This window comes from Coenobita brevimanus, chromosome 112 (assembly GCF_032717465.1).
Source record: "Coenobita brevimanus isolate Jiangsu-jjx chromosome 112, ASM3271746v2, whole genome shotgun sequence".
Lineage (NCBI taxonomy): Eukaryota > Metazoa > Arthropoda > Malacostraca > Decapoda > Coenobitidae > Coenobita > Coenobita brevimanus.
In genome coordinates, this window is record NC_137065.1 from 5,673,444 (window position 1) to 5,701,152 (window position 27,709).

Sequence of the window (27,709 nt, forward strand, 5' to 3'; positions counted from 1 at the left end):
AAGGCCGGACCACCTCGTAGGGACCGTAAGGTCCGTGTGGTTTGTGTATCTATGTAACTCTATGTAACTCTCTCTCTCTCTCTCTCTCTCTCTCTCTCTCTCTCTCTCTCTCTCTCTCTCTCTCTCTCTTTCTCCGTGTGTGTGTGTGTGTGTGTGTGTGTGTTTAAGAGTAGATTTTTTGCAGTGAAAGGGTCAGTGAAAGCTATACATATAAAAAAACAAGAGTAGAGTTGCTCTGGGACCTGTGGCGAGACTCTTGTTTCAAACAGTGTGCTATAAAAAGTGTCCCATTACCCAGATCCTGGAGGCGCCTTAACAGAGGCTTAAATTAAGCACTCTTACTAAAGTTATCGCTAGATGGCGCCACCTCAGGCGTCAGCTGGTGGCATTTTTGGATTATCCGTATCAAATTACCTTATGGTACCACTTTTATTGTCTCCCAAGGTCTCCTTTTAACAAATCCGTCAGAAGCATAAGGAGAAGAACTCTGGCTACTCACTGACCTACTGGCTATTTCCGCAGGTAAAAGTCCACATCAAAAATTCTGTCTTAAACTGAATAAAATCTTCAAAAGGCAGGACGAACGAAATGTAATGTCCTCGGGGTGAAGGGGTTAAAGTGAGTTAGACCAGCTTAGAGTATATTTGGCTGGACGGGCATGTGTACGACTATATTGGGTTTACTTGGGGTATATTGGGTTTACTTTGAGGGTTCGTATACGTCCCATCTCGGTCGTATGAGTGTACAAAGATATAGGTTTGCCTCCAATATTTTTGCCGCCATCTAAGGACCCAAATCTATCTGTCTGTTTATCTGTCTGTCTATCTGTCTTACTGTCTGTTTATCTATCATTTATCTATCTATCTACCTGTTTATCTATCTGCATATATATCTGTCAATCTATCCTACTGTTTACCTGTCAATCGATCTATCTGTTCATCTACCTGTCTGTCTACCTACCTGTCTATCTGTCTTTATCTATCTATCTATTGCCCAAAGCAGCATCCTGTGAGAAGTTGTCTATGCAAAAAGACCTCCATTGTCCTTACTCATTAATAAGCCCTCTTCCCATGACCCACCATCTTATTCCTCCTCCTCCTCCTCCTACTACTACTACTACTCCTCCTCCTCCTTGTCTCCCTCTTCCTCTTCCTCTTCCTCCTTCTCTTCCTCCTCCTGCTACTCCTCCTCTTAAACTCAAAAAGCAAGAAGAACAAAGTATAATGTCCTCGGGGTGAAGCTACCTTGGAGTTCGGGCGTGTTCCTCGGAGCTCTTCACGACCCAGTAATTTAACATCCAAGTTGTGTGAATATCGGTGTGAAAGTGAATAGATCTGTGTATAAGAGTCTTAAACATATTTCCCCGGTGTTAAGTATTAAAATAGCTGGCATGCAGTAGTTTTTAAGAGTGTTAAGGGTATAGATTATTCGCTTGCCCAGTTGCTTTGATTGTTTTCCCACCTTTTTAATCATTTTCCTTCCTTTTATTATGATATTCTCAGTCATTTTATAGTATATTTTCCTCACAGCTCGAGGTAAGTTAGAACAATATCATAGCAGGTAGACTATCTTTTCTTACTAGTAAACGGTGTTAGTATATTGAAAGTATATTCACCAAATAGAGTATTCTTTTGTTTTGACAGTGTTTTCCCACCATCAGCTGTTTACAGCATGTTTGGCACTGTAAGGTCTAGCTACTGTATGAGAGGGAAGAGGCGTACAAGCCAAGCCCGTACCGGCCCCCGCCAATCACCAAGTGAAGTCCCCTTTACTACAGAAAGGTACGGCGCAAAACCAGGAAAGTTAAAGATGCGCCTTCCCATAACTTCCTTACCCATCGATTCCACACTTCCCTCACCAAGTGAAGTCCCCTTTACTACAGAAAGGTACGGCGCAAAACCAGGAAAGTTAAAGATGCGCCTTCCCATAACTAAATAAAATCACCACCAGATCCTTGCTGAACTGGTCAACGAGATTGAAGAAACAAGGCTTAATGGGGACTCCAGTGTATGCGGTCAGCTGGAGGAATTTTGTGGTCTCGTCCCCAGAAAGAGGTACTGTTTTCCAGGAGATGGACTACGTGATATTACAGAAGCCTGAGATGAGGTCACAAATGATACAAACGATAAAACTCTCTACATCATTCATGTCGGTACAAATTATTTGTAGTGTAACAGATTGGATTATCATGAGATGATCAAATGATTTAAAACAAAGTCCACTAATGTAATAATATCCGTCAGAATCCCAAGGATCAATGCAGAAAATAGCTTCTATGATAAAGCCCTCAGCACAAACGATAAAACTCTCTACATCATTCATGTCGGTACAAATTATTTGTAGCGTAACTGTAATAACTGAAATGAAACTTAAATTAACCACACTGTCCTGGCCGAAATTCGATCTCAGGCCCCCGTGCATCATACGCGCGCACGTTACCACTGAGCCAAAGAGAGGATCCCGCCATTACCTCTAAGCAAAGCGGACTTTATACACCCCATTACATCCCGCTTTTCTCCCCTTGGTAATTAATTTGGTGAGTTTCGAACACACAAGGTAGCGTAAGAATCGGAGGCCACCATGGGGAGGCTGCGGACCACACCGAGACAGCCCATCCCCGGGATGTAAGGACAGGGATGCTGTCAGCTAACCAAGTACCAACATCAAATTGCCAGCCAAGCCCCGTCTCATATCCCACACCGCTGCCAACCACTGTAAAGGACCAAACTGGAACTTAACAAATTAATCACAGTGGTCTGGCCGGGATTTGAACTCAGGCCCTCGCGCCTCTTACACGCGCACGTTACCACTGAGCCAAAAAGAGGATCCCCTAGCTGCCTCTAAGCAACGCGGGCTTTTATACACCCCATTACATAACAGAGAGGAGAAATTGCTTGCAAAGTATCATGAGATGATCAAGTGATTTAAAACAAAGTCCACTAATGTAATATTATCTAGCATACTCCCAAGGATCAATGCAGAAAATAGCTTCTATGATAAGGCCTTCATCACAAATACCCGTCTCAAATTTCTTTGCACCCAAGAAGGAACCAACTTTGTCAGTCTGTGGGACCAGTTTTATGTGCAATTTTTTTTTTTTTTTTTTCCTGAAAGATGGCCTCCATTTGAACTTAGTAGGAATGGCACAGCTAAGTAGACTTTTACATGACAAAGTTGCCGTCTTCAAATAGAAAAAAAATGTGGAGCGTCTGCGAGCAGTAACCTCAACATAAATACCTACAAAGCCAGTTCGTCAACTGTTTGGGATAGAATTAGAGTCTGCTATGTTAACGCATATAGTCTATGCAACAGATCTGAGGATTTAGAATCTCTTATTTACCTAGAAACTTAGGACGTCGTTGGCATCACAGAATTCTGTATTAACACATCTGACAGTGACTTTTTAATGGAATACTCATTAACAGGGTACAATATTTTCAGTTGTGAGCGACCGCACCGAGCTGGTGGCAGTGTTTTACTATACAGGGAAACTAGTCTCCATCCCCTTGTGCTGTCCAACCCAGTATTGCCAACATAGATGCCAGTTACATTCAACTGAGTATTAAATCACATAAATATATGTCTCGTCTATCGTCCTCCAGCACAGTCAAATGACACAGATGAAAAACTTTATGATCAAATTGCGATGATTTGTTGGCAAGAGGATAACATAATTTGTGGTGCCTTTAATCTACCAGTAACAAAGTGGGGTGAACCACTAACTGCGCATTCAGGATAAGAGCTTTACATAAATCTTCAAGGAAGTACCCTTTACCATCATGTAGAATACCCAGTGAAAGGAAACAATATCCTAGACATCACCTTAACTACAAACGATAGCCTAGTTAACATCACTGTCGGACCTGAATTTAGTTCCAGCAATCATCGAATTATACACTTTAATATTACTACTGAAAAGGTGAAAGAAACAGAGATCAAAGAAAACGTCCCAGACTATTGTAGAGCGGATTTCACCAGACTCAGAGCGCTACTTACAACTACGGATTGGAATCAAATGACTGAAATTAGTTATATGAACCAAGCATGGGAAATTTTCACCAAAAATTTTAATGAAGCAGTAAAGTCATGTGTGCCACTAAGTAACAGGCATCCAGCTGGTAATAATAAACCAAAGTGGTAGTCAAGTGAAATTAAAAGTAGCTTAATAGTCAAAAAAAAAAAAAAAAAAAAATGCTTACTATTTATATAAAACTACACAAAATAATGATGATAAATTAGAGTATGATAATCTACACCGCATATTGAAAAGACTTATCAAACGAACAAAAGAGAGCACTGGAGATTCTCACTGCTAATACGTGCAAATCAAATCGGATCCTAAAGAATTTACAGTTACATTAGAAAGAAAAGGGTTATGACTACACAAATAGGCCCTTTAGAAACGAACAACGGCAAAAACACAGAAAATGAGGTTGAAATGGTGGACGTTCTTAATGATCACTTCTCACCTGTTTTTACAGTAGAAAGCACAACCAGACGCCTACCGTCACCCATAAACCAAGCAAATACCACCGTCCTCAGTAACTGTACTATCCACAATAGCGATATCCATGCAGCCATAAAGAGAAAAAACAAACAAAACCACTGGCTCCGATAAAATATCATCGGGAATTCTCAAAGAAGTAAGACGTGAGTTATTGCTGCCACTCTGTCTTAATAAATCGTTAATCATTGGGAAAGTCCCATGCGAATGGAAACTTGCAAATGTAACGCCAATTTTCAAAAAAGGAAGTAAGTTTCTCCCAGGAAATTACAGACCAATCAGCTCGACGTCAGTAGTGTGCAAATTAATGGAAACGATCAAAAGAGATAAAATAGTTAATAATCTAGAAGAAAATAATATAATCAAAGACTCGCAGCGTGGATTCAGACATCGACGTTCATGCTTAACTAGCTTACTGGACTTCTTCCATGATGTTTACAAATCATAAGAGGACTAAAGAGCAGTTTTACCTCGACTTTCAGAAGGCATTTGACACTGTCCCTTAACAGCGTCTCATAAGCAAAATAGAAGCCCACGGAATAAAAGGAAATACGCAGAAATAGTTACAAGACTGGCTTTCAGACCGAAAACAGCGAGTTGTGATGAAAGGAAAGGAATCCAAATGACAGTGTGATTACGAGTAGTGGCATTCCCTCAGGCTCATTACTTGCATTGATACTTTTTATTATCTACATAAACGACATAGATGAGGCTTTTAAAATAACCAGATTTGCAGACGATACTAAAATAACCAGTAACGTAACTTCAGTGTTACAGTGGCAGCAGTTACAAAATGACCTTGATACTTTGGAAAGCTGGGCAGAAAAATGACAAATGAAATTCGACAGAGAGAAATGCAATGTACTTCATATTGGAAATAACAATGTCCATGCAAATTACAGAATGAACAATAGCCATTTATCAAGTACAATGAAAGGATCATTGTGTGATATCAAATGACCTAAAACAGAGTAAGTAGTGCACCAAGGCGGTTAATAGTGCAAACAAGTTGGTGGGTTTTATTGGAAGAACTTTCGAGTTTAACCTGGAAGTCATATTTGTGTTGTGCTGCTCGCTAGTGCGCCCCATCGCGAGAATTGTGTGCAGTTCTGGTCTCCGTACTACAGAAAGGATATAGAAAAATAGAAACTACAGCGAAGAGTCACAAAAATGATACACAACTGGGAAACAAACCATATGAGGAACGGCTTGAAGAACTTAAATTATTTAGCCTAACGAAATGGAGGTGACCTTATTGAAGTTTTCAGAATCATGAAGGGATATGACAACTTGGACATGAATAAATATTTTGAAATAGACCGGTTGTGCCACACGAGTAATGGCTGCAAAATTGTGGGAAAACGTTTCCAGTCTCATGAAGCAAAATACTTTTCTTCAATAGTCATAAATATCCGGAACAGATTACCCTCAGATACCGTGAACAGTATCTTAATTAAAAAGACATTTAAAAACAAAGTACTTATTTCTGATTCTCCTCCTTTACTAGATCTTTGTGTGCTTTTCATGCAATCTTTTTCGACATTAAGAAGCTATTAGAAGTAAAAAAGGGAGCAATTAATGGGTAGTTTGGGAAATAAATCGCCAAGGAAGAGGTGTAAGGGAGCTGCTTCAACCAGCAAAAAAACAGGCCTTAGCTGAATACAGTCTTTCTGCGTTAACAGAAATAAAGTAACAGAACTGTGCCTGAATCAGCCAGCAGTCCACCAGGTTCACGTTTCAAATGAGCCTTGGGTTGCAACTACTATAACAACAACAACTACTACTACTACTACTACTACTACTACTACTACTACAACTACTACTATTATTATTATTATTATTATTATTATCATTATCATTATTATTACAACTATTATTGTTATTCTTATTATTACAACAACTACTACTACTACTATTACTGCTACCACCACCACTACTTCTACTACCACCACCACAGCCACTACTACTACTACTACTATTGCTACCACTACTCCCCTCTGACTCACTCTCAGCTGAATAAAAGTGTTCGGCGCTACCTGGGTTAATATACTGAACTAGAGTTGTCCCGATCATAAGAGTGTTAATACAGTCTAATTAGGCACTGACAACGTAAATGAAAATGTAAATGAATTAATAACAACAATAGTATATTTGAATTTAAACTACCGGGAATAGATATTAGCAATTAAGAATTTTTGTCACTTTTTTCAGGAAAGAATTTTACTCGGGCAGGCATTTTTTTCCATTATTCGTTAAAAAAATCGACAGTTTTGTTGCGGAGTTTCATTTTTATCATTCCAAACTTTTCACCCATCGTGATTACGGCTCCAAATGTATTTAAACTCCAGCGATAGCTTTTTTTTTTTTTTTTTTTTTTTTTCTATCGCCAAATTCGGTCCGCTGGAATCGACAAGCGGTATTGGTGTCCTTTTTGGCGGGAACAGTCATACCTTGCGGGCGGGGTTGTGGTGTTATGCTGGTGGAGTCTGTTAGATGACGTGCAGTATGAAACCTCCTTACTTCGATGACGTAGTGCTGGAGTGGGACGCCTTCATGTGGTGGTACTGGTATGACCCTACGGAGGATCTGCCCAGTTATACAAACGTCCCTCAACTTCCTCCTCGCCCCCCGAAAGGAAGCTGGTGGACTGCAGGAGGAGGGCAACTTCAGCCTACAGTCTACCGAGTTCGCGTTTCAGATGAGCCCAGGGTTGCAACTACTACTATTATTATTACTACTACTACTACTACTATTACTGCCGCTGCTACTACTACTACTACTACTACTAGGCTACTATGTTTTTTTAGTCTACTCTTGTTACATCCAGACGATTTTCTTTAGGTTTGGAGAGACTTTCCGAACTAAGGGGGTAAGATATAGCCTTACTTTACTCCATTACTACTACACACCCTTTCTACGTTGGGAGAGAGAGAGAGAGAGAGAGAGAGAGAGAGAAGCCTGGTTTTAGGAAGAATTAAATAAAAAAAAATCCATCATAGGACTGCTGGGGTTAGTGGCTTCAAATCTTATTCACAAACATACATTACTGTTTCGTCCTTTATTGTCCCGTCAGTAACGCAGGGGTCTGGGGCTCAGAGAAGAGAGAGAGAGAGAGAGAGAAACTCACCTACCCCGAGTTAAAGCCTTAGTGAAATCAATTACGAGAAATAATGACGTTAGAAAGTTATGAAGGCAGAATTTTATAGATACATAGATTGATAGACAGACTGATAGGCATACAAAGGTAGATAGACACATAGAGATTGATAGACAGACAGACAGATAGATAGATAGATGGACTGAGGTTAAGAGACAGAGATAGATGGATATAGATACGGAAAACATTGGCAGGTTAATGAGCTAAGTTAACTCACCAAGTATAGTGGCGTGATTTTATATATTAATTCTGCCACCACCATACATTGCATTCAGCTTAGGAAAGTGCCTTGCGAGTGATGGGAATAAAGACGAAAAGAAAAAAAAATCATTAAGTGATCCGCATGGTGTGAAGATGGCGAGATAATAATAAAACAGATGTTATTGAAGGGGATAATGATATCCACACCAGAAAATAATGCAGTACTACTATAACTTCACGATTTATTTTCCCAAAGGACGGGAAGTCTTTGAAAGAAAATTTACGTGAAACCTATTAAATATCAGATTAACTGAATTAACTTTTACCTTTAGCATATAGAAGTTCCTCAAATAAAATCCTGGTGAAGAGACTATGGCCAGTATTCTCGTGGGTTAAGGAGGCTTCCTGGCACCTCTTTCCTAGCGATTTATTCTTGGATATGCCTGGTTAATATCCTTTTGTACGTTATTTACGCAAAGTATGGCCATAATAGAAGGATGTCTATATCACAGTACAGAACTGTAAGGTATAATAAGCATGATAAAACGCCTGGGAAGAGGTGTTAGGAAGCTTCCTCAACTGACGAGAATACGAGAGGGCGCGAGAGTACGAGAATAAATTAATGGCGTCTCATCCTCTGTTGCAGTCCATGCGAGGTAAGTGGCTCTTGGTGACCGCATCTTTCACTCGTTTCTTTCCTTGCTTGGTCATGCACTACGGCTCTTAATCACTTCAGCCTGATAAAGTCTTTTTTATTTCTTTCCTATCGTCAGACAATTTTATGCAGCTTCGGAGAGACCACCTGCTGCGAAGAAGTTACAGTAATGCTTCCGCCAAGCAGTTTTCATCTCCATATTTCATGCAGCATAACCGAGGTAGTTCATTTCCATTCTAGTAAGAAAGCTAAGTTTCGCCAAATATTCCACAGAATGCTTTTGTGTTTTGGGTAAAAGGTTGCACACGCACGGGAGAGATACAACCTCAAATATAGATGAATAAACAAAACTAGAAGCCATCTCACGCTGGGATCTCACCACCCGCGAAGCCGGAAAGTTTTTCCTCGGCACATAATTTTGCACCTCCATTTCTGATTTGACGCAAATTCAGGATGTAAAACACACACAGAGTCAGCCAGCAAACCTCAAAACTGAAAACATTACCACACCGCTGGCTTCGCAACGCAGGTGGTAAGCGAGCGCAGTGGTAATGTTTTCAGTTGTGAGATTGGCTGGCTGGCTTTGTCTGTGTGTGGATAAACAAGATATCTCATGAACGACTTGAGCCATCAGCATGAAACTTTCAAGGTATCAAGATATGTCGAAAATCTTGGACAAGTTCGAATATGGGCATTCAGGGTCAAAGTCAAGGTCACCAAAGGTCAACTAGTTGACATTTGGCAGCCATGTTGGCGACCTTGACCTTGACCCCGAGTGTCCCTTTTCGAACTCGTCCAAGATTTTGGCCTTACCTTGATACCCTGAAAGTTTTATCTTTATAGTTCAAGCCGTTCGTGAGATACCTTGTTTATTCACACACAAACAAAGTCAGCCAGCCAGCCTCACGATTGAAGACATTACCACTCTGCTCGCTTCGCAGAGCAGGTGGTAACAAAATAAAACATCGTACCACTGGGATTCGATAAGAAGCTAAGTCCACAGACACAGAGACTTGTGTTGGTGCTTCAGACAACACGACATCCTTTATCTACCGTTTTATGTGTGTTAAAGAGCAATAATAAATACCAAAAACAATATCTGCATTACTCTCACGGGATGTTCTATATATCACAAAACTTCATCCATATTTCAAAATGTTGAGCGCTTTAAGTGACAAAGTATTCTTGAGCGGTGTTCGAAAGATGAATATGGTATAGATAAGGCTTGATACCACAGTCCCCATTTTTGTTCTGGTGGAAGAATTACTTGTACACTTATTTGTTTTTAAAAGTATCGCAGTAATAAACAACATTATCATATGTAGGTATTATGGTATATATATTCCATTATAAAGGGATTCGGGATAATAGCACTCATCTTTTTCATACAGAGGTTAGTGAAAATCGTAAGGTATTGGTCATAAGAAATCAAGCTCTTTCACTTTTTTTTGCTTTGTTTCTTTTTTCACACATTAACACATTTTTCACTGGACAAAGTGTTAACAGTTCTTTTTCTTTCGTTCTTTTTCTTTCCTTGTGTTCTGGACCGTACTATCGCGATCGTGATCCCTGGTTTCTTTACCTCCCTGGATCGAGGGAAGTCAAAGTCAGGGCTGAAGAAAAACCAGGCTAGCGGACACGGTTAGTCTAGCAGTTTGATGATAACGGATTGGCTCACACATCAAGCCAAACATTGTCGCTTACGCCTACCATATAAGCACAGTTATGGAAAATGAAATATTTGTCACGAAATACAGATGAAAAAAGAAGGCATTCAGATCGCTTAATACACTCTTTAAAGGCTTCTTGGTTTCCCATGCATTATATAAACACGCTTCCTGTCCGTACCATATTTTTCCGGTGTTCACAGTCCTCTCGATGCATCAGTCTAATTTTAAAACAGTGACTGGTCAGGCCCAGAGAAAGGGATTCGAAAATAACAAGAAAATGTGCGTATATTAATGGTACTGGCATAAAATTATAACCAAGCTATCAATTTAAACAGTAGTTTTACTGTTGTAATATGAATATACGACGACGCTGCTTCGAGGGTACTGTGAACACTCTGAGAAATACGGGTCGGACAACTACAGTGTTCACATACTGCATGGGGAAACCGAGAAACATTCAAGGTGTGCAGTTAGTGGTGTGGATGCCTTTCTGTTCCAGTTGCATATCAAGATTAATAATTCAGTCATATTCCGTGACCATGCTTATGTGTCAGTGTTGAGCTTGATGTCCGTGAGCCATTTCGTCATCGATTGACTGACAGACTAACCGTGTTCGCTCGCCTGGATTTTCTTCAGCCCTGATGTCGGGAGGTAAAGAAACTGAGGATCGCGATAGTAGCTCACACCATCTATATGCGACATAAAATAGTCAGGATGATGATGACGAAAGCACACACACACACACACACACACACACACACACACACACACACACACACACACACACACACACTACTATTTTTACGCTAACTTGGCCTAAAACTGCCATCTCTTACATTAGAATAGGATGCTCGTTACGAAGAAGTGCTATAGAAAGGACACGGCAGTAACGTTCTTTTTTTTTTTTTTCTGCCACTCATTTAAATGGAATTAATTGCAAAGGAACGAAAATTTGGGACAAGTTTACGTAAAAAGAGCATAATTCACTGAATGGCATAATATTATTTTGTCTTCAGTGCATATTCATCTATCTATCTGTCTATCTATTGCCAGACGCCATAATCCCGTACGGGGTGGCCATTTGACTAGAGTTATTTGTTTTACAGGGAGGGGCACTAACCCTCCACCAACCCACTTGACACGCAGGGGGCACGTATGGTTTGGTTATATGGTTACCACCCAGCGTTGTAAATGGTTTCTTGGCTTACAGGAAACCATTTGGCTTGTCACTCAATGTAAAGCCACCTGTAACGGAAAGAAAAGCAATAAATAGTGACAGAAAAGATGGGAAAAATAGGGAGAGAGGAGGGCAGGCACAGAAAAAGAATGATAAAGGCTAAGGAAGAAGTCCTGCATTAAAAGCTTTTAAAATTCCAAATTATAGACGTTCAAAAAAACGACTTGCAAAAAACAACAATAACAATAACGACAGCAATAACTATAATAATAATTGCAAAAATAATCTATCTATCTATCTTTAGCCAGACGCCTTAATACCTTAAGAGGTGGCCGCAAACCTATCGCCTTTATGTCGCCTTGTCCCTTGCCATCTCACTGCCCTCCCCTCAACTTACAATCTCCTCTCCCATATGCCTCCCCACTCCATCCCTCCATCTCATCCTTGGTCTCCCCCTCCCTCTTCCCCCCTCAACTTCACTCACATACACTCTCCTAGTTAGTCTCTCACTTTTCATCCTCTCCATATGGCCAAACCACCTCAATGGACTTCTAACGCTTTCTGTCACATCCACATCCACACCACAACGCTCTTTCAAACTTCCTCATTTCTCAGTTTGTCTTTCCGTGTAACTCCACATGCTCCTCTCATAACTCATTTCCACTGCTCTCACTCTTGTGTCCTTCCAAGAAGGTCCAAACTTCACTTCCATACATTAGAGTGGGGATCAGATCTGTCATGCAGCGACTGTTGTACTTCCGTGCTCGCTTCCCTACTTCTTATCACTTCTTATAATAGTAATAATAATAATAATAATAATAATGGTAATGATGATAATAATAATGATTAATAATAATAATAATAATAATAATAATAATAATGATAATAATAATAATAATAATAATAATAATAATAATAATAACAGCAATAATAATCAACATTATCATCATCATCATCAACGAAATGATGGCGTTATAACTATGAAGGGTTGGCTATAAATATGTATACAATAAAAACCAGTGTAATGAATAGCTTACTTATTCTTTATAGGAAACTCTTTTCGAACATATACCGCCCAGTATTAGTAGTCGCAACACCAGTCTTATCTGAACGTATAGCTAGCGGACTGAAAGCTGAAGTTGTCCTCATCCTGCATCTCACCATCTTCCTTGTGAGTGATAGGGAGGTTGAAGGATGTGTGAGTAACTGGGCATGGAGCTTCTCAGTTATATCGGTGCCACCACATGAAGGTGTCACTCACCAGCACCCATCATCAGGTTAAAATATCCGAAAATAAATGTTTATATGTAAATTACAGGAATAACAAATAACACGGAGAGTTAAACAGCATATTGACTTTAAAATAATAATAATAATAATAATAATAATGAAATACAAGGAAATGGGTGCTGAAACTGAAGCGCTGCACTGATGGGGTCCAGTCAGGAGCTGCCGAAGAAATCAGAATTGCAGCCTTTCAAACTGCATATACATTAAAGACAGGCTGTAAATACATCGCACAATAAAACAACCTCATAAACTATGGGTCATGGAGTCTAAAAGATGTGTGTCCGTCACGTAGTTATAACATTTTTCCAATTGCAATGGGCTGGAGTGTGTTTGGATCTGATAGGAGAAACGTCTTAATTATGGGATGGCCCAACATTTTTCAGACGTGCAATGGCGAGGTGTGTTTAAGCCCAGCACAAAAGAGGGTGCTTTATGGTACGATGAAACTACATTGTCAAATGTTAGAATATAGTAGTGCTACTGCAATAGCAACCCTATATGCCCATCTTGCATCCCATATGACTTCCCGATTTTCTTCTCGGTTTTATTAAATTTGTATAATTTCTTTCTATGCATCCTACAACTTTTACACTGTGGCTACATCATATGAAAAAGCTTGTATCCTTGGCATCGGTGGTAGGCTATGCATTACGCTTTATAGTCTTCTGATTCAGGAACATTCTCCGGAGCATTTATGTATGGAGAGGAAACTTTAACTTTCTTTTTCACGAAAATATAGTGAACAAGGAAAGTCAGAAGGAACCCATCAGAATCGCAGCAAACTCTCGTTTTACGGGTTGAATACGTTTTATTGCAAACCGGCCATACAACCCTTGATCATAAAACAACTTTGGCATTGTAGCAATCTTATAAGCGAAAAAATAATTGAATAAAAATCATTTTATATCACCTCAATCGTAATACTATAAGCGAAAACAATTATTGATCGTACAAGCAAATGATCGTATACTTACTGTAGTGTGTACTGCTGTAGGCATTAATATGTTACGACAATATGTAATAATTATAGGCATTAATATATGGGTATTGACATGGGTAACACTTACACAATAAGTCATGTCTGATGTACAGTCGCCAAACTTTCCACCTGGGCCACCTAGCCGCGAGAGGTGGGTAACGGGCTGGCAACAGTGAATCTGTTTATTCGTGTGTACGTGCTCGACGTAAGTTCGAATCATCATCTACCTTCGTCTGTAGTGAACCTCCGCCAGAGTCAGAGTCCATCCCATAGATGGCTGGGTACGGAGTTGGGTGGGGAGAAAAATGTTTCAGGAGTAAGGCGGCTCAGCCAGTTGCATGAAACTAGTCGCACGGAAAATTGTTATGTGACACAGGTCGCGCTGACCAAGGCCAAATAAATATGATTATATTAAATTTGTAATAAGGTAATATATATAATATAATTATATAAATACATACTATCATATACAATAATTTCAGGGGTGGATACATCACGTCCGTCGATGACTAGCTGACTCGAGACAGTATTCTGCCTCAACGAACGAGTTTCAACCTCCGACATCTACAGTTCCTATCTCTCCTACTTAGTTTAAATAAATATCCGCCCAGTGAGTAATCCTGTAAAGATTAATGACGTAACTTATCTAATCATGTCTCGGATCAAGAACGGTATTTCAATAGGTTTAATCGAGACCGGCCCAGGACTGGCGAAATGCAAGACGAACAGACACCGGTATCTATTTTTCTATCGTAAGTGCCGGTCTCACGATGGTTCTTCTCCCCAGTATTCGGTAGACAATTTGCAGCCATGGGTTTATCATGTAATAATGAAAAAGAACACGTTTATTAATATGTATGTAAAGTATGTAAAGATGCGATCTTTTTAGATTATTTTACTTCCTGTTTTCAGTACTCGCATTATCCAATACTTTCAAGAAGTTCCTTTGAAATTCTGTCGGTTAAAAATTGTTGACTGAATACTGGGATGAATTCTGAGGTTCACTACGGAACACGAGAGTTGATGATCTGAACTTTCGTCGAGCATGTATACACGAACAGATACGCTGTTGCCAGCACTCGTTACCCACCTCTCGCGGCTAGGTGGCCCAGGTGGAAAGTTTGGCGACTGTACACTGGCTGTCAAAAGTTGTTCTGATCCCAGACACAACATGAATCTCTACCAACTGAGGTTCGAACAACGGTGCTTCGGGAGGAGGGGGATGCGAGGTGTCGGAGTGGCAGGAGACGGGGTCATACTCAGTGGGATGGATTCAGTGTCCAGATCCATGGGATGATAAGTAACAAATATTGCCATGATCTCAATATGACTCACTGATAAGATTGGGCTGTGATACTGAAGACTTGCAATAATATGAATATGGTCAAGTATTCCATGACACTGTAATAATACATGAATATCAGCCTTGGTACTCTCGTAGTGATTTTCAGCCTCTGCAGTTCAGTGGTGGAGGAAACGGACAGCATGAAGTGTTGAGGTTAAGCAGATTATAGAAATATCCCAAAGTACTACTAACTTCAGTCAAAATAAGTAGCTCTGGTTATTTTGTTGTATTCCTCTGTATCTCTATCCCTTTCTTTTAAATCTCGATCTCCATTCCACCCATTCTCACCCTTCCTGTCACCGGTGGATTCGTCGGTGGCAAATGGAGGGCTTCGTGAAGACAAAGCCTCGCAGTGGAAGACCTCGGGTTCTCACTATCAAGATGTCGTCCGTATAGTGGACATGATAAACGAGCAGTCAAAGTGTTCAGCAGCAGTCCAGGTTACTCGGACTTTACAGCTTCCTTGCGATCAGCGGACGACAAGAAGACGCATTCAAAAGATGGACATTCACTGTTACAGGACGGCCAAGAAATAAAAACTCTCAAGCTAATAAAGAGTGTAGACTAGGCTTTACTTTACAGTGTTTAGGAGCAGACGTAGATTTTTTGGACAGTAATATTTACTGATGAGAAATGCTTCACGTCGGTGGAAGCAGGGGCTGGAACGTACTGGAAACCAATAAACACACAGTATGAGATGAAAAATATACAGAAGAGCAAAAGTGGTCGGGTGAACCTATCATTTTGGGAATGGATGAGGGCCAATAGACCTGGTGAATTGAAGAAAATAGAAGGAAGATTTACAGGACAAAAATACATTGACGTTAGAAAACGTTGTATTGCCATCTGTGAGGAATATGACAATTATACTTCCCCATCCAATTAGACTTGTTCACGACAGGAGTCTTGCGTATTGTGCAGAGTGGTAAAGGATTGGTTAAATCAGCACGCGGAAATGGAAGTCCTCGACTGGCCCTCAGAGGGTTGTAATCTAAACCCAATCGAAAATTTTTGGGCCATTATGTGCAAGGACTGGGGCATGGGTGAAGAAAGTGTTCAAGCTGTAGAACGTAAAGCCCTTGAGGTTTAGGAGTCTGTGAGGAACCGTCCAAATATTTGTCATAATTTAGTTGCATCCCTACACAGGAGGGTTGATGAAGATGTTCAGGATCGTTGGACCTTGTATTGATGTGTTTGCATCATTTGAATGCTTGATGATGTAATTACCTTTGATTCCGTGTGAGGTAGCTTTCATAATGAGAAGTAATACAGTATTTATTCTATATGTATATACTGTTAGTAGTGATTTATCAAAAGCCTGGTATTATGTTTATGTCAATATCACCCTTATGTTTCCTTTGCGAGGGTTAATGGTATCTAGGGTTACCACAGATTAGTGTAATATGAATGTCTTTGTCTCAATACAGACAAATGGGGGTAACGTATATATGTAAATACCGTAGTAATATTACAGTTCTGAGTCAAAAATACACTAACTTCTTTATTGTATGTGTGTCATTGATAGTGTCTGATTGACATATAAATTCATTTGTTTAACTCATGTGTTTCAGATTTCACTAAATTAAAATTTGCTGCTGTATTTTCTAATTTCATCCCGAGCAGCCTCTCCCGAAACTGACTGAAATGACCAGGCTTTTGCCATGAAGTCCTTCCTTAGCCGAAGAGACTCAAAATCGCGGTGGTATACCTGTAAGTGTGATATGAATTATAACCTTATTAAAGACAGAAAATTGTGACCATAATATGCACTGAAAAGTTTAATATCCAATGATAACCGACGACTGGCCCCTCTACAAAAAAACCAACGAATCATAGTTATGCGAACGATAATTCTGAAAATGAAATACAAACCGATTGCTTTTACGCTGCGAGGACTCAGAAACATCATAGTACTTAACATCATGATTCTCTAAACCACCTTATAAAAAATTGTCTCGCGGAGTATATACTTACCTGTATATCATCATGTTCATACTTATCAGTTTAATATAACCTTATCCGTGAATCATATTGAGATCATGGCAATATTGGTTACTTACCATCCCATGGATCTGAACACTTAATCCCTCCCTCTGACCCCGTCTCCTGCCACCCCGGCACCTCGCATCCCCCTCCTCCCGAAGCACCGTTGTTCGAATCTCAGTTGGTAGAGATTCATGTTGTGCCTGGGTTAAGGACAGAACTTTTGACCGCAAGTGTACAAAAAAAAAAAAAAAATGGGAGAAATGGAGTTCCCCCGAGCTAAGCTATTGGACTATATAGCCCCGCTAGGGTTACAGGAGCGAGCTACCACTCCCGGCACGGCAGCCCGGGCGAGGCTTGAACTCGCAATCCCCCGATTACGAGTCCGGCGCGCTACCACTGTGCTACCGCCCCCCCCCCTCCCCAGCAAGTGTACAAGGAAAGTCGAACACATATTCTAGTTCAAGAATGTCGATGTATCACGAACTCTTTAAGTAAGACAATCACCGCCGGATTAAGGGGGGGGGGGCCCAAGGGGCCCGGGCCCTGGGCCACCCACCAAGAGGGGGCCTCCCACCAGAGCAACTTGTGTTCATTTCATTTCGTGTTTATGCATTACATATTACAGCATTGGATGAATAGTCCCCGTTCAGTATTTCCTAACTAAAAGTGTCCTATTTATATATTAGGATTTAGGTTACCAGTCTATGGTGTATGCCATTGGGGGAGTTGGAAAGGGGGCCTCCCTTCTAAGCGGGCCCCGGGCCTCCCACATGCCTAATCCAGCCGTGCGGACAATACAGGTATTTCATGAACACGCAGTATAACCAACTTGAGCCAGTTATCTGACGTCATGGAAAACTACCTATGGAAAGGTACCAGACAAAGACACATATGCACTGGTCGGTATATAACCCCAGGGAAAGCAGCTGTAAGAGCAGAGAGCCCTAGAGAACGACCGGAGATAGAGTAGGAGAGGGTAGTTAGGTGATTCGCCGATAAGTTACGTTACGTTGTCTAGCACATCTCCATATAACTTTGTACAATGAAACCCTGTAACCCAATAAGTGACTATAACTCATCTCACATGATAAAAGAATACACTTAGGGAGAGAGAGAGAGAGAGAGAGAGAGAGAGAGAGAGAGAGAGAGAGAGAGATTATTCACTCGACAACGCACCGTACGCGTGGTACTAGCAGCTGCCCACGCACTCCATTGGTGATTGAGGGGCATCCATTAATTCACGATATACTTACAATATTTCTCTCCATCCAGTATTCTAGTCAAACCCTTCGGCTATGTCCATCAACATTTGGTGGCAAAAGGTAAATGAGGCGTAAAAAGGCCGTGAATGAAGAAAGAAGAGCGCTATAATGCGACACTCACAGCATAATAACAACTATAAACTATATCCATTGACATTTGGTGGCAAGCGGCGAAAACGGCCAATCTACACCTGGCGATTTCACGGAGTTACCAAAAAACAAGAAACAAAGGCCAGGTGAAGCAGAGTGCGAGGACTGGCGGAGCAACAACGCAGCTTACCTTCGAACCCCTAACCACTCCAACCTCAACTCCACGATTTACGAGAAACTACAAGCAACTCTACTATATAAGCTCTGCAAGACAACTCTACAAGCCTACAAGTTAATTATAATAATAAAAAGAAAAGATATAGAAGTACGAAAGTAAAGTGAAGTAAATGAAGTAAGGGAGGGAAGGAGTAAGAAGCGGCATCTGTTGACCTGCAGTTTTGACGTGACGAGCTGTGTTGGCACCAACGTCAGGCTGACCTCCAACCCTCCACGACCGCACTTTTGTAATACTTGTATTAACACGATGTAACTACAGTTTTGTTACAACCACACTTTTGTAACATTTGCAATAACACGATGTAACTACAATTTTGCTACAACCACACTTCTGCAACAGTTGCAATAACACGATGTAACTACAGTTTTGTTACAACCATGCTTTTGTAATAGTTGCATTAACACGATGTAACTACATTTTTGTTACAACCACACTTTTGTAACATTTGCATTAACGAGACGTAACTACAGTTTTGTAATAATTACATTAACACAGTGTAACTACCGTTATGTTACAGCATTACTGCTATTATGTTACAAATCTATGTTACTAGAATATTGTTACTTTTACAGTATTATGTATTTCATTTAATTACCTGACAAGTTGATTGTAATATGCATTTATAGGTTATGACAATATATACTGTCGTAGGTACGACAGCTTTGCGTGACTGAGGGATATGTAGGCAGTAATATGTTATGACAATATGTAGTAATCATAGGCATTAACATACAGGTACTGACGTGGGTAACAATTACACAATAAGTCAAGTCTGATGTACAAGGAAAGTCGAACACATATTCTAGTTCAAGAATGTCGATGTATCACGAACTCTTTAAGTCAGACAATACAGGTATTTCATGAGCACGCAGTATAACCAATCTGAGCCAGTTATCTGACGTCATGGAAAACTACCTATGGAAAGGTACCAGACAAAGACACATATGCACTGGTCGGTATATAACCCCAGGGAAAGCAGCTGTAAGAGCAGAGAGCCCTAGAGAACGACCGGAGATAGAGTAGGAGAGGGTAGTTAGGCGATTCGCCGATACGTTACGTTACGTTGTCTAGCACATCTCCATATAACTTTGTACAATGAAACCCTGTAACCCAATAAGTGACTATAACTCATCTCATTACGATAAAAGAATACACAGAGAGGGAAGGTAAGCAAGAGAGAGAGAGAGCTACTTAGTCACTCTACTCGACGACGAACCATGTTACTAGCAGCAGCCCCCACACTCCACTAGCGATAGAGAGGCAGCCATTAATCCACGATACACTTACAATATCTCTCTCCATCCAATCAAACCACTCGGCTAGTCTATCAACACTGCATCAGCCCCATCAATTCGATTACGCATTTTTATTTTTTATTTCTGCTCCCTTTAGATTATTTTATTCAGCTTAAGATACACCTGTACTAGTGAAGGGGATAATGAACGTTATATCCAATATTTTTAGCTCGAAAAGATTCTCCCAGGCTGAATAAAATTGTAAGTAGCAGTAATCACGTGGAAATTATATACGTTATCGGGTTGAAGGGCTAAAGGCAAGTACAACAGACCATTGCTGTATCATTGCATTTAACCCTGGCACCAACTTTGTGTGCAAGTATCGATTCCTAAGTCATTCTCTCTCTCTCTCTCTCTCTCTCTCTCTCTCTCTCTCTCTCTCTGTGCAAACAAACACTGCATAAGTGAAGTGTGCATCAGTTATTACAAGTGCTATTAAGGTATGGCGTATTGATCAGCTGCGTACCTGTCCATTTGGTACATTGCAAGGGAGAAGCACAGAGGGTGGACTGTAAAGTATAGACGTCCATCCACCTATCCACAGATCCAGCCATCTATCCATCATCTGCTCCTTCTCAGTCCATCAAGAACATAGGAGTCCGAGGCTAGGCTACTCAGTCCCGACACAAACCGTGCGTGACCATCCATACTTTAAACCTGAGTGGCATTATATGACGAATACATTCCAGTCTCCTCTCGGATATAAACCCCTACAGGTCCAGTTCTGCTGGAGCGCCTTAACCCACTAACCGTCAGGCATCACTTGATCATATAGTTACCACCCAACGTAATAAACGGTTTCCTGGTACACAGGAAACCACTGGACTTGTCACTCAGTGAAGAGTTACCTGGAGCAGCATTTCATCGACTGAGCTAATAGTGTCCGCCTCCGCCTGCCGCACCGATAAGCCACTTCAGCATAATCTAAAGTCATATATTTGTGTTAAAAAAAAAAAAAAAAAAGCTATCTTCTTTTTTTCGTTTTTCAGAACTAACATTGAAAAAAAAAAAAATGGATACGTCGTTAATGTTTGAGTTCTCGATATTTCTTCTGAAATGTCTTGGAGGATTTCCGTACAATCGCTCTACACGGAAAGTGAGCGTGATGGAAGACCAAAAGGAAGACCAGAAGGGAAAAAATCCTGACAGGAAAATGGGAAGTAGCAATATCAAGGGACCAGCCAACCGTCAGACTGGCTCCCATATAAACATTCAATCAACAAGGAAAGAGAGACTGACCGAAGACCAAAAGGAAGATCAGGAAGAAAGTTTAGACATGAAAACGAGAAGTAGCAACATCCAGGACCGAACCACCCCTAAAACTCACTCCCAAATCACCTTCAAGCCCAGCAGAGGGTGGAGGCTGTGGTCCTTCGTCATTTCGCTTTCACTCGTCTGCTTTTCCCTCTTCTGTATCGTTCAGATGATATGTTTCGGCACCCATTATTTCCAGAACTATGCTACCCTCAATGTGGCCATGAGGGTGAATAACATAATCCTCAGTGTGACGGTCATAGCTCCCATTGCTGTCCTTCTCACCAGGAAGTCAAAGGCCAGGAAGCTTCTCACCAAGTTGCATTCCCTGATCCAAGACGATTTTGTGGCTGAGAAGAGGAAGAAACATCACTACATCTTCCTTCTCTGCTGGCTGTCGATATTCTTGGCTCATAATATAGTAATCTGGGGCTTCATCGGGTTCCCGACCCACACGCCTTACGACGTCAAAGAAGTATGGGAGACGATAATCGTACTGTTTACTAATACGTTGGTCCTTGGTTTGTTTTATTCGATAACCGACATCATGAGAAAGTTGTATAAGAGCCTGAGGAAGTCACTGGAGAAAGCATACCCCTTTGACGCAGCGCATCAGCAACAGAGTGTAATCGGTGCACATTCATTCGAAGCGTGCCATCAGCAAAGCAGTTCCGTCAGCGACCGTCTGCCAGTTTTCCCGCTATGTGCATTATGCCAGGTCAACTGCGTAGCTTCTAATGGGTTCGAACCTGCAGCAGCCCCATCACACTCCCACAGAAGAAAGCTATTGAGGGCGAAGCAAAGGAAACTCCTGGAGCTTCACGCGTTCCATCGCCTTCTGCTGGGGTACATGGCTCTCCCAGTCTCACTCGTCCTGTTCAACTCTGTTATCTTCACCCTCATCAACGCCTTCTTCCTCACCAATCCCCAGAATGGCGGCCTGATAGATCTGATACTGTCCGTTGGCTACTTCGTATTTGGAATCTTACCCATTATTGTCCTGACTGGTATCCCTACGTTATTGGATGTGCAGGTATGAAAATCATAACAAGTTTTAGACAGACAGGCAGACAAAGGCTGATGGGGAAAGTTGATTTAGTGAGTAGAAATCCATATTCAGGGTGTAAAGTGATCTGAAGGAAAATGCAGCCAATTGCAATAAGCTGAGCCCATTTAGCCTGGTGACATGTCTTCATTGTATTTTTGCCATTTCCTGACAATTATATGCAGTATGGGACAGACTTTTCCTACTAGAAAGATTAGATATACAGTATAGCCTTAAGAATGAGCAACCAAAGTGTAACACATGTGCACCACCGCTGGTGTTAAGTGACGAACATTTGACTTTCTCTTGTGACCTTGCCCTTCAACTGATTGTTCTCAAACTGAGTTTTTTATATTTGCCTGACCAGCAATCCTTCCATTAAGTTTTATACAAATTGAATTTAAAAAAAAAAAAAACTGATATGGCCTTGTCTTGTGACCTTGAACTTTGACATTATTATTAAACTCAAAATTCTTCATCTTGACCTGATCTCCAATCTTCCACCAGGTTTGGTTCAGACAGAATCAGATCTGACTTACAGGGATTAACATTTGACTTGACCTCTGCCTAATTGTTCTCAAAATCACATCCCTTCATCTATTGCCTGATTCTGAAACCTTCCACCAAGTCTGGTCTTAACTGGATATAAACTATGCCATGTAATCTTGAATATAGGTCTATTATTCTTAAAATTCTTGTCTTGGCTTATCCTCAGGACTTCCACCAAGTTTGGTCTAAATCAGATAATAACTGTGTAAGTTGATTCTGCCATATGAACCTGACTTGTGACTTACTGTTAAAAAAAAAAAAAAAAAAAAAAAAGTCAATCCCTGGGCTTACTCTTGGCCCTTCCACTAACTTTGTTCCACATCTAATCAAGCTGTTTTACCTGTGTTATTCAGGCAGTTAAACCTGGGCTAAACTTAACCTTTCCTCTGTGACTTAGATCTTTGACTGATTATTTTCAAAATCAATTCCTTTCGTCCATTGCATACCCTCAGCCTTTCCACCAAGCTTCATCCACTGCATCAAAAGTTTTTAAATTATGTAGTCAAATTTTTGACCTTGACCTATATTTGATTATTCTAAAAATCAGATGCCATCATCCTTGCCGTACCCTCAACCCTTCCATCTAGTTTGGTCTTAATCAGATAAAAACCAATAGCTGACTTTGTTATTACGACCTTGATCATGAATTTTTTTTTCTCAGAAACTAAATCAACGACTTGGGTGACTCTCAACCATTCCATGAGTTATTTGCATATTAGATCAAAACTGACAGTTTTGTTCACACACACACACACACACACACACACACACACACACACACACACACACACAACAATACAATACCACCGCTGTGCTTGCAGTGTACGCAGGTGGAACAAACCCATAGCACTTGTTCGTGACTAGCAACATATTTCAACGTTCATCTATCTTACAAGTTAGCACTTAAGATGGGGAGATGGCAATTTTAGGCCAAGTTAGAGTAAATAGGGTATAGTAACAACCAAAAATATGCTTTAAAACATACCTTACCGGATTCAAGGGGTTGATGAGATTCTGTCACTTGAAAATAATGTAACTTCACCATCTTCAGGTAGACAAGTTGAAGCTGTTACTACAGACGCTGCTACACCACGAAGAACACCAGGCTATCAAAGCAGAGGTAAAGTTCTTGTGCTATACGAGTACACGGTGGTCCTTATATAACACTCCTCTAACACTCCAGGGGGTGATTTTGTGTGTGTGTGTGTGTGTGTGTGTGTGTGTGTGTGTGTGTGTGTGTGTGTGTGTGTGTGTGTGTGTGTTTTGTGAGGACGGCTCAGCTGGCTTTTCCTGTGTCTTATCCGCATCATTTATTCATTTCTTAGGCCCATTGCCACAGTCACGCCCACGCCAGCAAACTGAGCTGTCCTCACAATTCACAGCATACCATCAGGTGGATTTCTAGTGCAGCGCTATTTGTAATCTTGTTAGTTAAGAAAGCTCATTACCTACTCTTCCTTAGTTAATTTCACATATTACACTTTACTATTTATTCAGGTGCTGGAGAGGGACGACTTCACGTGGTGGCATTGATATGACCGGGTGGCTCTGCTGCCTGGTCATACAAACATCCCTCAGGTCTCTCCCTATCCCCCAAAAGAAGGATGACGGACTGCAGGAAGTGGGTAACTTCAGCTGCAGTCGACAGGGTTCACATTCAGATAAGTGTTGGCTTGCGACTACTACCACTACTACTACTACTACTACTACTACCACAACTACTACGACTACTATTACTACTACTACTATGCCACTTGTGCTTTTATAATACCAACATAAATTACATACATAACGTACAGACAAATATTAACGAGGCACATACAGTAACAAATTACGTAGAAAGATGTGCTAAAAAATAAACCAACCCTTTCATTCTGATGACATTAACTTCCGTGAGGCTAGCACAAGACGATTTAATTCAGCTTAGGAAATATATCTAATGTTGACGAAATTAATGAAGTTGTGTCTAAACCCCTCCAGTTCTATAAGTCACCCATAAGCCTAATAGAATCGTCTGATGATAGCAAAGAAAATGTAAAGTATGTCATTGGACTGAAGGGGTTGGATGACGAGAATGTCTGCATATAAACTGTATTATATAATGACCTACTACTGCTAATACTACTACTACTACTGCTACTACTACTTCTTCTTTTCTTCTTCTTCTTCTTCTTTTTCTTCGTTTTCTTCTTCTCCTCATCCTCTTTTTCTTCTTCTTGTGGGTGATGTTACAGGTGCGTGAGGTGATGGAGGTGGTGGAGGAGTGGCCAGGCTTCCCCATGTGCAGGGTCTTCACGCTGGCTCCTGCACGCATGTTGGACGTGAGTTGTGAGATGTAGCGGGTTATGATAGAGAGAGAGAGAGAGAGAGAGAGAGAGCGGGGGAGGGGGGCGAGCGTCATGGATCACTGAGAACTTATGTCTTGGTACCTGAGAAGTTTAAAAACGGCCATCTCATTCAAATTCCAAAAAAAACAATATGAACTATACTGAATGACGTAAATTTATGTTTCAGCCATCAGGACGCGGATTAGGGAAATAAAGGTTACGTCTTTAGTTTTGAGGGAAAAGTCTTTACGTATCCCTTCATATCTCAAAAATCTCTTGAACCTGAAGATACCTGGATGGAGATGGAGATAATAAAATAAAAAGATGGCATTATAGAGATGGCGTTTATTTTCATTTTTTTATTTTAATTTATTTTTTTTTTTGCGATATAGAGGGTGGTTCATATGCTGCCTTCTAAATAACAATATCGTGGGAAATTCTTGTGCGTTGTAGGAACGGTTCAGTCTGCTGGTGTGTAGAGTATGGACATTTTGACTTCATGAAATTAGTAGTTAACCATGCAGCCAGCGGCCATTGAGAGAGAGAGAGAGAGAGAGAGAGAGAGAGAGAATCATACATAACATAGAAAGGGTCATAGGAATAAAAAGAATATTTAGTGTACACACAGGCAATAGGGAGCCGTCCCCACACCACACGAGAACTCGCCAGTGGCAAAGGATATACAATACAGATACCAAGCTTTCCATAAATGATACCGCAATTCATCTATGTAAATCTCTAATATTGCATCTTTACGCGCGCGTGCGTGCGTGCGTGCGTGCGTGTGTGTGTGTGTGTGTGTGTGTGTGTGTGTGTGTGTGTGTGTGTGTGTGTGTGTGTGTGTGTGTGTGTGTGTGTGTGGTATTAACCCTTTCAAATTAATTATATATTTTCTATTTTATTCTCGCTTCCATCCGATAATTTTGTTCAGTTTTGGAGACTTCAAACCCTTTTGCTGCTAGAAGTCTTTCCTAAGTTGAATAAAATCGTTCAGAGGTAGCAAAAATACATCATTGGAGTGAAGAACTTATGTCGTTCGTTTCGTTGTTACCTGTGAAGTTCATGTGTTTGCTTTCCTCAGCTTACAGTAATAGTTATATGTAAGTGGCGTGGTATTTCAGTTGAAATACCCGCGCGGTGGGGTGAGCCCGACACCACCACCCCAGGAGGAAAGTACAGTACAAGGGGGTGACACCCACCCCACGAGAGGATGACGGAGAGGCTGTTCTCACCGATGAGCCGTCCAGGCAGGAACGGCATACCTCCCCAGTGACCCGACGCCCCTCTTCCCCCCAGCCAGACCACCTGGCAGTGTACAGTAAAAGTACACTACACTTCAGCGGAGGAAACACTCGCCAGAATCGGGGTGGGACTTGCAGTAGCAAAGTCCCAAACAAACCCTCGGACGCCGTGTGCACCAGATCGGCCTCCACCAGGAAAGAGGACTCAGGAGGACCCTCCAGGTTTGTTACACCCCAAGGGAGCAGCGGCACAGTAGTACCCACTGGGTCTACTGTGGCTGGAGTGACCGCCGGTTCTCTACCCTCTGCCACCCATCTTCGGGAGCCAGCATGTCGGCACGTCTATCAGACGACCTTCGCCGGTACTCCTCAGGAGGGAGGCGGGCCCCAGGGTAGACTCCATCTGAGATACCACTCAGGACAGGCCACCAGCTGTCCTCCAAGGCTGCCCCAACCCCGATGGACGGAGGACAGTCTACACTGGAGCTGCAGCTTGGTCCAGGAGTGCCCACCGGGCCTCCCCCTCCCGACGTCCCTGGGACAGGTGTCCCAGTCCCGATGACGGAAGAGCAGACTCCATCAGACCTACGGTTGTTGCCAAGAGTGCCCATCGGGCCTCTTCTTTCCATCACCAGGTTCTGTGGCACCTGGAGGAGTCCCCTCAGACCCCTCCTCTTCCCCGGTCCCAAGTAGGAGCTCAGGCAGTCCCCAGTGGGGCTGCCTGGCGGAAGGAGTGTCCCTTGGACCTCCTGCATGCACCCCGGACTGGAGTTTCGGCAGGGCTTTCCAGGCCCGCCAAGTAGGAGAGTAGGCCCTCGGCTACTCTCCCTCTGTGAGTCCCAGAGCTCCTACCGAGGGTAGTTCCTCTTGCTCCGCCTGCACCTCCTGCGGCAGAGAGAGGCGCCCCTCTCCCCGCCTTTCTCCCCGTGAGGGTGGGATCTGCTCCCCTGCAGGTACCCCACCAGAGACCAGACTAGACGAGATGTCCCTGAGGCCAGATGTCCTGTCACTGCAGCCCCTTCTTCCCCAGGCGCTGTCGGACTCCACTGCAGCGAGAGGCCGCAGTCCATCCCTGATGGCCTCCTCCTGCAGATGAGGCCGCAGCCCCTGGGGCCAGCAGGCCACCCCCAATGCTTGATGCAGCCACCAGAACTCCCCCAGCTCAGGCAGCCACAGTTCTCCCCTGAGGGCTGCCCCTGCCAGATGAGACCGCGGCCCAGCCAAGGAGCCTCCCTCTCCGCAGCTGACCCTCAGCCCGGGCCTCCCCAGGTCTGCTCCCAGGACCCCAACAACAATTAAGGGTCAGCGCTGTGCAGTGAGCCTCCTGGCCCTCTTCGGCCCTAGCCCAGAGAGCCCTGCATCACCCAGGGCCTCTGCAGGAAGAGGGCTGCCCACCAAGCCACCCATCAACTCCTACGGGACTTGTGGCGACCTTACAGGTGAC